Consider the following 17,337-nt stretch of genomic DNA (forward strand, 5'->3'; position numbering starts at 1 on the left):
CAGCGGGAAAGCAAAGACAAGTTGGAACCCACAAGCATTAGCTGGCAGTTCTTGTTGTCTCTGCCTTTAGTGGTATGTGTATCCCACAGAAGCTGGGCCCTTCATTGTGAAGCTAAACCTACCCGACCCAGAGAAGCTGAAGGGAGATCTAGGGGAAGGTGGGGCAGTTGCGGGCCCAGCTGGTGCCCCACACCAACACGCTAAGCCAACAGATAAGCAATAATGTGTGTAAACTACAAAATGGCCGTTGTTTCACTTCTACCCTCCAAATTTCCCATGAGAATGTCTTTCGTGGTGCACCTCAGCAAGAAACATACAGAAAAGGGGTTCTGGAAAATGCAGGTCACCCTAACCAGTTGACACATTATAAAGCCACAAGAGATACATAACATGAACCTAGTTATGAGGAAATGTCAGAATAATCCAAATTGAGGGACAGTCTACAAAATAACTGTAATCTTCAAAAGTTTCAAGATCATAAAAATTAAGGAAAGACTGAAGAATCATTTCAGACTAAAGGAAACTAAAGGTACATTACAATTTAATGCAATGCACAATTCCTGAATCCCTTTGCACTGAAGGACAATTGGCACAACTTGAATGGGGTCTGAGGATTAGATGATAATAATGTATCAGTGTTAATCTCCTGATACTGATGTTTGTTGTGTGGTTATATAGAAGAACATCCTTGTTTATCAGAAATACACACTTAAGTATCTGGCGAAATTCATACTTTAGTATTTTGAGGTGGAAGGGCAATAATTTGGCAACTAACCCTCTAAAGGTTCCAGGAAAAGTTACTTGTATTTGCCACTTTTCTATACATTTTCTGTACACCTGTGATTGTCTCCCAAAAAATTTATAAAAATATGCATTGGGTAATGGGAGCACCTGCATCCTTAACAAGCTAAGTAATGGCCATACTCTGAAGGCCCAAGATGATGATGGGAGATTCCACGATGGAATTGGGTTCCCTGATCTCTGATGGGACCTAATGGGATCCCAAAGTGATAAAGGTCAGGTGGCAGCCTAACCACAAAATAAGAACATTTACCACAATAACACACAAGGACAGAATGGTAATCTCAGTGTTTTGACCCATGTTTTGACCCACAAAGATCTGTGGCAATGGCTAATTTTTCATAGAGTCCCTGAAAATGAAATATATGGCTAGCCTACGAAAGTGCTGCTTTACATACATAGAAGGAAAAATTATAGGTCTTCTGGGCAGAAACCTAACTTCCTTTGGTCATCATAAAGAAAATTCATGGCATCTTCCCCAGTTTCCAGTCGTAAGCCAGTTCACAGGCACAGAGTCCTCTGACGGAGGAGGGATCCTGCAATGCAGCCACAGATATGTATCATGAATCTTCCCCCAAAGGTTTTGTGGCAATTTATTAGGGTAACTGCACTCAGGGAAAGGAAATACTCAGACCTTCTGGGGATTATTAGATACTGGCTCTGAAGGTATGCTGATCCCTAAACAACTGGAATAAACACTATTATCCTCTGATAATAGGGAACCTATGGAGTTTAGGTGATAGATGGAGTCTTGGCTTGAACATGTCTTACATTGGGACTAAGGACGCATCCTATGGTTATTTCCCAAGACTCATAATATATAATGAGAATAGATATTAACTGACAGAATTCCCAAATTGATCCTCTGACCAATGGAGTGAGAATTATTATGGGAGGAAAATCCAAGTGGAAGCCCCTGGAACAACCCTTACCCCTACCATGATAGTTAAACCTAAAGGAATATCGTTTCCCTGGGGGAACTGCAGAGATAACCTATATCAAAAATTGAGAGATGCTATAAAGGCACTTTCTACCAAATTCCCATTTGACTTACCTGCTTGGCTACTGTAAGTCAGATGATTTGTGGAAAATTAGAGTAAATTATCACAAATTTAATCAAGTGATACCAATTGCAGCTGAGGTTCCATATGAGCCATCTCTACTGGTATGCAGTTATTGACCTGGAAAATGTATACTTTTTCATTTCAGTCAACAAGCAAAATCAGAAACAGATTACATTTACAGGGCAAGGACAACAGATTAGCTGTATACCTTTACTGTTGCCCCAGGGCTATGTCAACTCTTCTGCAAACTGTCATAGACCAGAGGATGCTTGATCATCTTGATATCCCAGAGAACATAACACTGGTCCATTATATTGATGATATTATGCTAAGCAAACACAGTGAATAGGAAATAGCAAATAAATAAATAAATACCTTAGCAAGACATATGTATGCCAGAGTATAGGGGATGAACCTTGGAGAAGTTCAAGGGCGTGCCACATTGGTGAAGTTTCTAAGGGTCCAGTGGTATGGGGCATTTCTGAATATTCCTTATAAAATAGGATATAAGCTCCTGCACTTGTACCATTTACCATGAAGACGAGGCACAAAGTGTGGTGAGCCTCTTTGGATTTTGAAGGTAACATTTACCATATTTGATTATGCCCCTCTGACTCATTTATCAGGAACCTTGTAAGGCTCCACTTTCTTGAGTGAATCTCAGAGAAAGTAGTGACTTTGCAGCAGGTGCTGGTTGCAATGAAAGCTGATCTGCCACTTGGGTCTTAGGACCCAACAGATCCAATGGTATTCAAAATATGTCTGTGGCAGGCAGAGAAGTAGTATGAAACCTCTGGCAAAGCCCCAATAAGAAATCACCGTGAAGATCACTATGGCTCATGAGGAAGGCCATGCCCTCCTTTGTTGACAACTATTCTTCATTTGAAAAATCACTACTGGTTTATTACTGGGCCCTGATAGAGACTGAACATCTGACTATAGGACACAAAGGGATTATACAAACCAAACTTGTCTTCATGAACTGAGTGCTACCTGATCCACCAAACCATAAAATTTCCCACACAAAGCAGCATTTTATTGAAGATAGAAATGAAGGACTTCCACATCCATAATGACATGCGAGGAGCACTGTAGATCTACTCCAGAGTGAAACAAGCGTAACTGATGAAAAACATTTAAAGAGCCAATGGTTTAAAGTCCCTTGATATTGTCCTAGGGCAAAGAGCAAATGCAGAAACATTTCTTCAAGAAAATCTACTAAAACTCAGTAAGAATAGCAAGGATCTGTGACAGTTTAGCCAAGACCCATTCCCTCCTTCCCCATCACCCACCTGGGTTTAATGGAAGCTTCCCTCCAGGAGGGTGTGGCCAAGAAGACAGGTCTCTCTTACCCCTCAGCTCCAAACCAAGGGTTACCGTATCTCATTGGGAGAGGCAAGCCACCAGCACTTCTCATTCCCTACCACTCCAAGTTGAAGAAGCCAAATTCCTGGTGAATATGGCCGAGAAGTTGGGACACCCTTCCTTACCCAGCTTCCACTCACAGGGCAGACATTCTACATCAAGCATGGCATGCCAGAACACTGGGGCCCCAATCACCCCTGCTCTAGCTCACTCTAAAAGTAAGGGCTCCATGTCAGGAAAAGCAAGCTGAGAAGACCAGAGGGTACTACACCCACACAGTGCCCAAAGAATGACTCAGAGAATTTTCCCAAGGGAAGAGACCATCCATAATAACTGAGAGTTCCAAAGTACTCCTTAAAGAAACTGATTTAATTTGAAAAAGTATGTGGAAAGACTAAGGGTGCTCCTAGAAACAATGGCCATTTTGGTAGCAAGCAATTAAGAAGAGACTGATAACTCCATGAGAGCAAGGTAAACCATAGGCCAATAAATTTGCCAGAAAGAAGCAGGAAAAAAGAAGGCTAAGACTAACCTTCCAGGGATCAGAGCAGACCTCAAACATGTGCCTCAAAACTATCCCTACACAAGAGCCCAAATTTATTTGGATTGAACTATAGAGCAATTTAAGCCCCACAGCTAACATCATACTTAATGATGAGAGACTGCATGCTTTCCCTCTAAAATCAGGAACAAGACAAGGATGTTGCTCTTGCCACTTCTACTCAACATTGTACTGGAGGTTCTAGCTGGGGCAATTAGGCTAGATGAAGAAACAAACGGTATACAGTTTGAAATGAAGAACTAAAACACTCTATTTGTAGATGGCATGATCTTGTATATAAAAAACTCTAAGGAATCCACACACCAAAAAAAACCTATAAATGAGTTCAACAAGGTTTCAGGATACAAGAGCAATATACAAAATCAATTGTATTTCTGTAAATATAATTGTATTTCTGTATATCCAAAAATCAATTATATTTCTGCAATAAATGGTTTGAAAATGAAACTAAGAAAACAATTCTGTTTACAAAAACAACCAGAAGAATAAACTATTTGGGGATAATTTTAACAAAAGAAGTGCAAAACCTAGTCTCTAAAAACTGTAAAACATTGTGAAAAGAAATTAAAGAAGATCTAAATAAATGGAAAGATATCTGTAGTAGGCAGAATAATGGCCCCCAAGGATGTCCACATCTTAATCCTCAAAACCGGTGAATATGTTACCTTACATGAAAAAAGGGGCTTTGCAGATGTGATTAACTTAAGGATTTTGAGATGGAAAGGTTATCCTGGATATCTGGTTGGGTCCAATGTGATTCAAAGTTTTCTTTATAAGATAAAGGCAAGAGTGTAAGAGTTAGAGAGAGGGATTAAAACATGCTACATTGCTGGCTTTCAAGATGGCGTAAGGGCCATAAGCCATGAGCCATGAGCAATGCAAGTAGCTTCTAGAAGCTAGAAAATGCAAGAAAATGTATCCCCCGCCCCCTCCATCTAACATCGTGAAACCCATTTCAAATTTCTGACCTGCAGAACTGTAAGATAATTAATTTGTGTTGTTTTATGTTACTAAATTTGTGGAAATTTGTTATACCAGCAATAGGAAACCAATGTAACAACCCATGTTCATGGATCAGAAGACTTAATATTGTTAATATGGCAACACTTCCCAAACTGATCTACAAATTCAATACAATTCCTGTCAAAATCTAAGCTGCCTTCTTGGAGGAAATTGACAAGCTGACTCTACAATTCATATGGAAATTCAAAGGACTCAGAATAGCCAAAATAATCTTGGAAAAGAAGAACAAAATTGAACGACTCATATTTACTGATTTTAAAACTCATTACAAGCCTACAGAATCAAGACGGTATTGTACTAGCATAAAGACAGACATATAGACCAATGGATGGCAAGAAAATGTAATGAAAAAAGAATAGTCTTTTTAACAAATGGTGCTGGTACAATTGGATATCCACATGCAAAACAATGAAGTCAGACCCCCCCTACCTCACACCATTTATACAAATTAATTCAAAATGGGTCGAATATCTAAATGTAAGAACTAAAATTTTTAAGCTCTTAGAAGTCATAGTCATACATCTTCATGGCCTTGGATCATGTCATGGTCTCTTGGATATGACACCAAAAAGCAACAAAAAACAATAGATAAATAAGAATTCATCAAAATTTAAAAATTTGTGGTTCAAAGGACAATGTCAAGAAAGTGAAATGAAAATATACAGAACAGGAGAAAATATTTGCAAATCATATCTCTGATAAAAGACTTGCATCTAGAATATATAAAGAGCTATTACAACTCAACAACAAAAAGACAAATAACTGGGCTTCCCTGGTGGTGCAGTGGTTGAGAATCTGCCTGCCAATGCAGGGGACACAGGTTTGAGCCCTGATCTGGGAAGATCCCACATGCCGCGGAGCAACTGGGCCCATGAGCCACAACTACTGAGCCTGCACATCTGGAGCCTGTGCTCCGCAACAAGAGAGGCCGCAATAGTGAGAGGCCTGCGCACCGCGATGAAGAGTGGCCCCTGCTCGCCGCAACTACAGAAAGCCCTCGCACAGAAACGAAGACCCAACATAGCCAAAAATAATAAATAAATAAATAAACAAAAACAAAACAAAGACAAATAACTAAGAAATAATAGGTGAAAGATCTGAATAGGCCTTTCTTCAAAAAGGTATACAAATGGTCAATAAACACAAATAAATGCTCAATATCATTAGTCATTAAGGAAATTCCAATCAAAACCACAAAGAGATACTACTTCATACCCACTGAAGTATCTACAATAAAAAAGACAGATAATAACAAGTGCCAGTGAGGATATAGAGAAATTGGAACCCTCATACATTGCTGGTGGGTATATAAAATGGTGCAGCCACTTTGGAAAACAGTTCAACAGTTTCTCAAAAAGTTAAACATAGAGTTACCAGATGACCCAGCGATTGCACTCCTAGGTATATACATAAGAGATTTGGAAACATACGTTCACACAAAAACTCATACATGAATGTTCATAGCACCATTATTCACAATAACTAAAAAGTGGAAAAAACACAAACATTTATCAACTGTTGAATGGATAAAGTGTTGTATAGTCATACAAAGGAATATTACTCAGCAAAAAAAAACAAAAAAAAGGAATGAAGAATAAATTGAGCAATGTTATTGAAAATGTGGTATAGGAAACTCCAGGGCTCCATCCCTTCCACAAAAACAATTTATAAGCTGGCAAAAACTGTCAGAATCAATTTTGTAAAATTCTGGAATCTAGTGTAAAACTTACAAGAACCAGGAGAGTACTTATTGAAGAAAGGAGCTTTTGCATTGCAGTCAGAGAGCACTGCAGCTTTTTTTTGCCTACCTACCACCTCCCCACTCATCAGTTTGGTGGCTGTGAAGGCAGCAGCCCACACTCCTGGTGCAGGTTGCTAGTGCCAGAGAGAGCAGTATGAACCTTATTCACAAAGAATTATGGTTGTGTATTTCAGTCCATCTGATGGCTTCCTCAAGGACTGGTGCAAAGGTTTGCCTTTGTTCCTCTTGACTCAGAACATTCCCAGGCCTTGTGTGGCTTATAGGGTGGCTTTCATAGAAAGCATTTAATGGCAAAAGTATTGGACACAGCAGCCTGGGGCAAGGAAGAACAGTCAGGACAAGCAATAGACACTTCAAAAAGACTAGCAAAGAATGTGGAGGAGATACATGGTGGGCTAGGTAGATGAGGCTTTTTAAAACTGCTGTGCATACTGTGGAATTGAGAAGTCCACAAGGATGACCAAGTGTAGACACAAGCTCAGAAAAGGGCCTAAGAAGACTCTAAGATTTCACCTCAGGGTGACCTTCAGTTTCCACAGAAGCAAGACATGAAGGCTAAGAAAGAGTTGTAAATGGTCCAGCTAAGCATTGAAGGAGTGCCCAAAAACAGTACCAATTTGCAAAGACTGGGAGAGTATTTTTTTTCTTTTTTTTTCTTTTCTAGGCTCCAGACATTTAGTGAAACCCTGTCAAAACACCAGCTTACCACCTAACAAAACAAAGACTTCACTGGCCACACAGGACAAACAATACAGTCATTAAAAAAACAGCTTAGAAAAGAATGTCAGCAAGACAGCAGAATAGGAGGTTCCAGCCATCAACCCCCCCACAGAAACATTAATTTTAGCAACCAACTACAGACAAAAACACCTTTATACGAGTCTAGGAGGCCAGTGGAGAAGTTTTAGCACCATGGTGAAGCAAAAAATCAGAACAGATGCATTGAAGAGGGTAAGAACAGTTTCACTTTATTCACATCACCCTTCCCTCAGTGTGGCACAGCTCAGTGCCAAGAGAGACCTCCTTGGCCCTCGATTTTTCCCTCAAAGGAAAGTAAGGGAAAAATGAGTGCCCAATTTCCACAGCCTGTGGCACTATGCCCAGGAGGCCCACTTTTTCTCTTCCCACCAAGAACACTGAGGGGGATCAGCACAGCTGAAGCATCTGGGGGCAACTAGGAGCAAGAAAAAGTGAGGGCTGTCAGCAGCCAGCGCAGAGAACTCAACAACTGACAGATCCTACTAGCCAGCTCATGGACTCCACCAGGAGCCCCATCCGCGAGCCCCAAGTGGTGTGTCACCTACAGAACACCCCACTAGGTGACACATGCCCCCAGCACTCTGTGCACCACCACCACCACCACCACCCCACACCCCATAGCTGGGAGAGAGAATAATGTACTAGGTGAGAGCCTTGTGATATGGGCCCCACAATAAAATCCAAAGGCAGAAGTTCCCAGTGTAAAGTATTCATCAGAACCTCCCGCGAGAAACCCAGGCATTTGTACCCATTCATGGGCTATCTCTGCTATATGAGTCCTAGTGGTGTGGTTAAAGGCATCTGTGAGCCAAGAGCTGATTGTCCCTGGGCACAGAATAACCAAGGTGGCCTTGAAGGCTACTCCAAAATCACTCCTTGAGGAGCAATTAGGGCAGAAATATGGGCGGGGCATCCAACTGAAGGGAAGCCCTGGGGCAAAGATGTTGTTGTTACCTGGAGTTGGCTGAAATTGAATATATCAGCAGAGTAAGCATTTAAGGTGGGGTACAGCAATTGAAGACCATATGACAAGTCCAGCAATTTCTGATTCCCAGTGTGTGGGTAGCCCATTGAATAAAAATGTTGGTGGTCTTTGTGAAGCATTTCTCTGATGATTAATGATATTGGGCATCTTTTCATGTGCCTGTTGGCCTTCTGTATGTCTTTTTTGGAAAAATGTCTATTCAGATCTTCTGCCCATTTTTTAACCAGGTTGTTTGATTTTTTGATGTTGCGTTGTATGAGCTGTTTGTACATTTTGGATATTAACCCTTTGTTGGTCATATTATTTGCAAATATTTTCTCCCATTCAGTAGGTTGTCTTTTCATTTTGTTGATGGTTTCCTTTGCTGTGCAAAAGCTTTTAAGTTTAATTAGGTCCCAATTGTTTATTTTTGCTTTTATTTCCTTTGCTTTAAGAGACAGATCCAAAAAAATATTGCTACAATTTACGTCTCTTTGGTAAGAGTGTTCTCTTTGGAAAGAGTGTTCCACCTATGTTTTCCCATTCTTTTTTCTTCATTCTCCTCTGAGTGGATAATTTCATATAACTTGCCTTTGACTTCACAGATTCTTGTTTTTGATCAAATCTGCTTTTAATGCTCTGTATTGCATTTTTCATTTCATTCACTGTATTCTTCAGCTCATAATTTCTGTTTGGCTCTTTTCTGTGATTTCTCTCTGTGTGAAACTTATCATTTACCTCCTATATTTTTTTCCTGGTTTCTTTTGTCTTTCTGTGTTTTCTTATGGGTTATTGAGCTTCCTTAAAACAACTATTTTGAATTCCTTATTGGGCAAATCACAGATCTCCATTTTTGGGGGGGGTCAGTTACTGGAAAACTATTGTGTCCCTTTGGTGGTGTCATTATTTCCTTGATTTTTCATGTTCCTTGAAGGCTTATGTTGCTGTCTTCATATTTGAAGAAGCAGTCACATCCTCCAGTCTTTACCGACTGGCTTCAGGTGACAAATACTATCTGTCATCTGTGCTAGTGATTCTGAGACTTTCTCAGACCTTTTCTGTAAATATGCCTACTCCACACTTCTTGTTCCCTGGTGCGGGCGAGGAGGGGTAATTATTAAGATTGTATGCCTTCCATCAATCCTACAAAGCCAGGCTGGGTGCTGACAGCTTCCCATTTGCTTTCCCTATGGCAATGCCAAATGTTCAATTTTGTATGCTTTCTCACAGTCCCACAGAGACAGGACAGATTTCTGTGTGTGTTCATTAACCATTTGCAAAACTCATATGTGTTTCCCTCGGGGGTACATGCAGGGAGCCAGTCACACTGGGCGAGGGTGTGTGTGCATGAGGAGCATGGAACATTGAGGGTGACTGTGGACCAGTTGGGGAGATCCACAAGTGAGGCATCCCCAGCAGCTTGTGGGTGGGCTTCGTGATGGAATCAGTGGAAGTGTTAGTAGGATCTGTGTCCTTTTGATGCCCTCCAAGAACCCTGGCTGCTGTTCTGCCAGCCCTTCCCTACTGTCCAAACATGCAGCACACTTCAGTATTCTGGATGGGGTAAGAAAGAAGTGGGCTTCTTAGGCAGCATTCCACACAGCTGAGGAATCTTGTCTTTCACTCACTCTTACTTTCCCCATGGGAGAAATAACAGGTGGAGAGGGTCTTGGTACTAAGCTGTTCCACCTTAGGGAAAGGGTTATGCAAGTGAAGTGAAGCTTTTCCTCTTACCCTTTTCAATGTGTCCAATTTAGATTATTTTTGCTCCAGTGGTGTGCTGGAACTTCTCGCTGGACTCCTGGACTTCCACAAAGGCACTCTCATCTGCGGAAGATTGGAAAAATTGGTGTTCGGGGTTGGGGGGGGAAGATGGTATAAAATGCCCATTCTATCATTTTGCTGATGTCATTCTGAATCCCATAAGTTCTGTTATTTTGTGGGTTTGTTTTCATTTGTCTCAGATACTTTCTAAATTCTTTTGTGATTTCTTTTGATTATTTGATTGTTTAAGAGTGAGTAGTTTAATTTCCACCTATTTGTGGACTTTCCTGTTTTCATTCTGCTATTGATTTCTGGTTTCATTCCATTGTGGTCAGAGAAGATACTTTGTATGATTTCAGTCTTCTTAAATTTGTTTTGTGACCTGACATGAGAATGTTCTTGTGTGCTTGAGAAGAATGTGTATTATGCTGCTGTTAGATGGAATGTTCTGTATATGTCTGTGTATGGTTAGGCCATTCAAGACGGCTGCTCTCTTGCTCTCCGTACATCTCCTGCTTGACCAGTCCCTGCTTCACTCACATGACTATCCAATCCTCTTAATTATAAGGCTTAGTTAGCCCCTGGTAACCGATGAGCCAACCTGATGTCAATTCCCCCTATAAATGGTAGCCTCCTTCTCCCCTGAGTAGTGAAGACTGCTACCACGTTCTGCCTGCAGTCTGCTGCACACAGTGGGTTGTCACTCCAGGACCCTCTGTGTAAGATCCCCTTGTCCAATAAACTGTTGATGTCTCTGTCGCAGTCTCTGGGCTGTTTCTTCAGTCTCGAGGATGGGCAACTACAAGACTTTGTAGGCCTTCGGGGTGCAGCCCAGCAGTCTGTTAGGTCCACTTGTTCTATGGTGGTGTTCAAGTCCTCTGTTTCCTTGATCTTCCCTCTGGTTCTTCTATCCATAACTGAAATTGAAGTATTGAAGTCCTCTATTATTATTGTATTACTGTCTATTTCTCTCTTCAGCTCTCAGTGTTTCCTTCATATATTGGGGAGCTCAAATGTAGATACACATATATTTATAATCATTACATCCTCCTGATGAATTGACCCTTTTATCATTATATAATGTCCTTTTTTGTCTCTTTTAACAATTTTTGTCTTAAAATATTTTGTCTAAGTATGGCCACCTGCATTCTCTTTATGTTCCTGTTTGCATGGAATATCCTTTCCATCCTTTCATTTTTAGTCTACGTGTGTCCTTAGACCTAACATGAGTGTCTTGTAAACAACATCTTGTTAGATCTTGTTTTTCACTCCATTCTGCCAATCCATGTCTTTTAATTGGTGTGTTTAATTTATTTACATTTAAAGTAATTACTGATAGTGAAAAACAGACTATGGCCATTTTGTTCATTGTTTTCTGTATGTCTTATAGTTTTTGTCATTCTTTCATCCCTTGCTTCCTTCTTTTGTGTTTGTTGATTTTTTTGTACTAACATGTTTTGATTCCCTTCTTACTTCCATTTGTGTATATTCTTTTTTTTTCTCACATAGAGTATGATTTATTACAAAAGATTCACATTTTAATATTATCCTTTGGGATATATACATATAATATATATTTTTACAATAAAATTTCTATATAATGATTGTAAAATAGTTTAATTTTGCTATTTCTCATCTTTTCATTTCAAAACACTTAAATGATTTGCAAAAACTTGCCTCTCAAATTGATTTCTCTGTGGGGTTTTTCATAGTTTTCAAGAGTTTGAATATTTCATCAATTTTATCTTCAGCTAATTTTTAAAACCATTTTAGAGATATGGTTTCTCTTTTCATCATCAGAGGCTATTCTATCTGCAAGATAGAAAGATGTTTTAAAAGAGCAGAAGAAAATTATTTGAATTCCTACTATTTTGATCCTGTGAAGTAACAACTGGCAACCTTTTTTCTTTTCTAGGAGAGAAAAGCTCTGTATAAATATTATTTCACTCTATTTCAATGGATTCATGAGATGAGCCATTTGTGTATATTCTATAGATACATTTTGTTTGTGATTACCATTGCATTTACATAAATCATAAAATTATAACAATGTATTTTAAACTGATAACAACTTAATTCCCAATCATACATAGAAACTCTAAATCTTAAATCTCTGTCCCCCCCCAACTTCACATTATTGATGACACAAATGATCTTTTATACTGCACATCCATTAACATAGATTTATAATTACTTTTTATGCTTTTGTTTTTTAACTTGCATATTAGTTTTAAAAATGATTTATGCATTTACATTACTATTAAGATTCTCTATCTATGTATTTACTTTTACCTGGGAGTTTTATATTTTCATATGTGTTTGTGTTATTGTTTATCATTTTTTCACCTCAACCTGAAGGGACTGCCTTCAGCATTTTTTTTTTTTTTTTGGCCGCACCACACGGCTTGAGGGATCTCAGTTCCCTGACGAGGGATTGAACCCAGGCCCCAGCAGTGAAAGCACCAAGTCCTAATCACTGGACAGCCAGGGAATTCCCTGTCTTCAGCATTTCCTGTAGGGCAGGTGTAGTGGTGATAAACTTCCTCAGCTTTTATCTGGGAGAGTCTTAATTTCTCCTTCATTTTTGAAGGACTGTTTGCTGGATATAGTATTCTTAGATGGAAGGGTTTTTTTTTTCCTAGCACATTGCATGTATCATCCCACTTCCTTCTAGCATGCAAGTTCTCTGCTAAGAAATCCACTGATAATATAATAACAGCTCACTTTTACAGGCATACATTGGAGATATTGCAGATTTGGTTCCAGGCCACCACATGAAAGTGAATATCACAAGACAGCAATTCACACAAATTTTTTTGTTTCCCAGTGCATATAAAAGTTATGTTTACACTATACCGTAGTCTATTAAGTGTGCAATAGCATCATGTCTAAGAAAACAATGTACATACCTTAATTTTAAAATACTTTATTGCTAAAAATTTCTAACCATCATCTGAGCCTTCAGCAACTCAATCTTTTTGCTGGTGGAAGATCTTGCCTTGATGTTGATGGCTGCTGACTGATCAGGGTGGTGCTTGCTGAAGGTTGGGGTGGCTGCGGCAATTTCTTAAAATAAGACAACAATGAAGTGTGCTACATCGATGGACTCTTCCTTTCATGAACGATTTCTCTGTAACATGCAATGCTGTTAGACAGCATTTTACCCACAGTGGAATTTCTTTCAAAATCGGAGTCAATCCTCTCAAACCGTGCTGCAGCTTTATCAACTAAGTTTTATGTAATATTCTAAATCCATTGTTGTCAATTCAATGATCCTCACAGCATCTTCACCAGGAATAGATTCCATCTCAAGAAATCGCTTTCTTTGCTCATCCGTAAGAAGCAACTCCTCATCTGTTCAAGTTTTATCATGAGATTGTAGCAATTCAGTCACATCTTCAGGCTCCATTTCTTTTTTTTTATTTTTTTATTTTGGTTGTGCGAGGTCTTAGTTGTGGCAGGTGGGCTCCTTAGTTGTGGCATATGAACTCTTGGTTGTGGCATGCATGTGGGATCTAGTTCCCTGACCAGGGACCGAAAATGCACCCCCTGCATTGGAAGATGGATTCTTAAGCACTGCGCCAGCAGGGAAGTCCCCAGGCTCCATTTCTAATTCTAGTTCTCTTGCTATTTCCACCACATCTGCAAGGACTTCCTCCACTTAGGTCTTGAACTTCTCCAAGTTATCCATGAGGGTTGGAATCAACTTCTTCCAAACTGCTAATGTTGATATTTTGACCTCTTCCCATGAATCATAAATGTTCGTAATGGCAAATCCTTCCCAGAAGGTTTTCAATTTCATTTGCCCATCAGAGGAATCACTATCTATGGCAGCTATAACCTTACAAAATGTACTTCTTAAATAATAAAATCTGAAAGCCAAAATTACTACTTGATCCATGGGCTGTAGAATGGATGCTGTATTAGCAGGCATGAAAATATGAATCTTGTTGTACATCTCCACCTGAGCTCTTGGGTGACCAGGTGTATAGTCAAATGAGCAGTATATTTTGAAAGGAATCTTTTGTTCTGAACAGTAGGTCTCAACAATGGGCTTAAAATATTCGGTAAATCATGCTGGAAACAGATGTGCTATCACCTAGGCTTTGTTGTTTCATTTATAGAGCATAGTCAGAGTCGATTTAACATAATTCTTAAGGGCCCTAGGATTTTCAGGATGGTAATGAGCATTGGCTTCAACCAAAAGTCACCAGCTGCATTAGTCCCTAACAAGAGAGTCAGCCTGTCCTTTGAAGTTTTGAAGCCAGGCATTGGCTTCTCCTCTCTAGCTATGAAAGTCCTAAATGGCATCTTCTTCCAATAGAAGTCTGTTTAGTCTACATTTAAAATCTGTTGTTTATCGTAGCTACCTTCATTAATGATCTTAGCTCGATCTTCTGGATAACTTGCTGCTTTGCCTTGCATTTTTAAATTATGGAGACAGCTTCTTTTCCTAAACCTCATGAACCAACCTCTGCCAAGCTTCAAACTTTTATTCTGCAGTTTCCTCACCTCTCTCAGGTTCATAGAATTAGAGTTAGGGCCTTACTCAGGATTCGATTTCGGCTTAAGGGAATTTTGTGGCTGGTTTGATCTTCTGTCCAGATCACTGTGGACACTATCACAACTTTCTCTATGTCAGCAATAAGTCTGTTTTGCCTTCACTGGAGTAGCATTTTTAATTTCCTTCAAGAACTTTTCCTTTGCATTCATAACTTGGTTAACTGTTTGGCACAAGAGGTCTAGGTTTTGGTCCCTCTTGGCTTTCAACATACTTTCCTCATTAAGATTAACCATTTCTAGCTTTTGATTTAAAGTGAGAGACATGCAACTCTTCCTTTCACTTGAACACTTATTGTAGGCTTATTAGGCTTAATTTAAATACTGTTGTGTCTCAGGTGATAGGGAGGCCTGAGGAGAGGGAGAGAAACTGGGGAACAGCTGGGCAATGGAACAATCGGAACACACACAACATTTATCAATTAAGTTTGCCATCTTATACGGGCATGGTTTATGGTGCCTGAAAACAATTACGATAGTAGCATCAAAGATCACTGATCACAGATCACCATAATAAATAAAATAATAACGAAAAAGTTTGAAATATTGCGAGAATTACCAAAATGTGACACAGGGACACAAAGTAAGCAGATGCTGTTGGGAAAATGGTGGCAATAGACTTGCTCAATGCAGGGTTGCCACAAACCTTCAATTTGTAAAAAATGCAATTATCTGTGAAGCACAATAAAACAAAGTGCAATAAAACAAGGAAGGCCTGTATGTCATAAGCTGCTCTTCTCTTTCTTCTTTCAAGATTCTCTCTTTGTGATTTTTGACAGTTCAATTAGATATGTCATGATGTAGTTTGCTTTATATTTATCCTAGCTGTTGTTTTTTTGAGCTTCTTGAATTTGTATGTCCATTTCTCCTCAGACTGGGGAAGTTTTCGGCCATTAGCTCTTCAAATAGGCTCTCTGTCCCATTTTCTTTTTCTTCTCTTTCTGTGACTCCCATAATGCATATGTTGTTCTACTTAATGGTGTCTCTTAGACTCTGTTCACGTTCTTCTTTTTTCTTCCCCCTCCTTTGCCTGGGTAATTTTAAAGTCCTTCTTTAATTTCACTGATTCTTCCTTCTGACTGGTCAAATCTACTGCTTAATATCTCTGGTGAAGTTTTCAGTTAAGTAATTGTATTGTTTAGTTCCCCAATTTTATTTGTTGTTTCTTCATAATTTCTAACTCTTTGTTGTTATTCTATTTACTTCATGCATTTTTTCCTGATTTTGTTTTAGCTATCTATCCATGCTCTCGTTTAATTTGTTGAGCATCCTTATGGCAGTTTTTAAAAAATAAATTTATTTATTTATTTATTTTTGGCTGCATTGGGTCTTCGTTGCTGCACACGGGCTTTCTCTAGTTATGGCAAGCGGGGGCTACTCTTCGTTGCGGTGTGTGGGCTTCTCATTGCGGTGGCGTCTCTTGTTGCAGAGCACAGGCTCTAGGCACGTGGGCTTCAGTAGTTGTAGCACGCGGGCTCAGTAGTTGTGGTTCGTGGGCTCTAGAACGCAGGCTCAGTAGTTGTGGTGCATGGGCTTAGTTGCTCCGTCGCATGTGGGATCTTCCTTGGCCAGAGCTCGAACCCATCTCCCCTGCATTGGTAGGTGGATTCTTTACAACTGTGCCACCAAGGAAGCCTGTTATGGCAGTTTTTTAAAAAAAAAATATTTGTCTGGAAATTCATATATCTGTTTCTTTAGGGTTAGTTTCAGGATGTTTAATTTGTTCTTTTGAGTGGACCATGTTTCCCTGTTTCTTTGTATACCTTGTTATGTCCCATTAGGACTTTGGTGTTTGAAAAATCAGCCACCTCTCCCAGTCTTTGTGATCTGGTTTTGTACATGGAAGACTTTCCTCAATCACCCAGGTAGAGATTCAGGAGACCTTCTAAAACTTTTTTGGGGATACATTTTCTCTGGGCTTGTGTGTGTAATCTCCTAATTGAAATTTGACGGGTTTTACCCACAAGCACCACCTGGTGTCAATATATGGTACTGCAGCCTCTTTGGTAGTATACTAAGCCACTGTGCTGGAGTGACATCTAGCGTCTGTTTGTGGTACTGCATGTTGATCTCTTGTTCTGAGAGTCTCCCAACCTGGTACCCTTTTCTTGTCAGAGCTTAGATTCAGTCAAGATAAAAACCAGTCTCTTGGTAGCCCCCTCAAAAGTCAGAACATTGGATATGTTCTACTCTTCTCTTTCTCTCCCCAGGGAGATGTAGGGAGTTGGGAGTTTTCTCCGAATAATGCCTACTGTGCTGGGAGGAGGGGCTCTAGTGAGTGTGCGCCATGAATTTCTCTACCAGTCCTTGATGCAGTTGGCTTCATGCTTGCCGAGCTGCAGGAAACTTCTAACTGATTTCTTCATTTCTTACAAAGGCAATTGGTCTGTGTATTGTTGTTAAGTTGGTGTTTCTGTGGAGGAAGCAGGTTCTGGGGCTTTCTATTCTGACATCTTGCTGATGACATTCCCCATGATTCTAGTCATTCTTTTTTAAATAGCTTTATTGGATTATAATTTACATACCATACAATTTACCCATATAAAGTGTACAACTCAATGGTTTTTAATATACTCATAGATATGTACAGTCACCATCACTATCAATTTTAGAACATTTTCATCACCTCAAAAAGAAACCCGGTACAATTTAGCTAGTACTGCCCCCACTTACTGCCATCTTTCCAATCCCTAAGTAAACACCAATCTACTTG

Source organism: Balaenoptera acutorostrata, chromosome X (assembly GCF_949987535.1).
Source record: "Balaenoptera acutorostrata chromosome X, mBalAcu1.1, whole genome shotgun sequence".
Taxonomy (NCBI): domain Eukaryota; kingdom Metazoa; phylum Chordata; class Mammalia; order Artiodactyla; family Balaenopteridae; genus Balaenoptera; species Balaenoptera acutorostrata.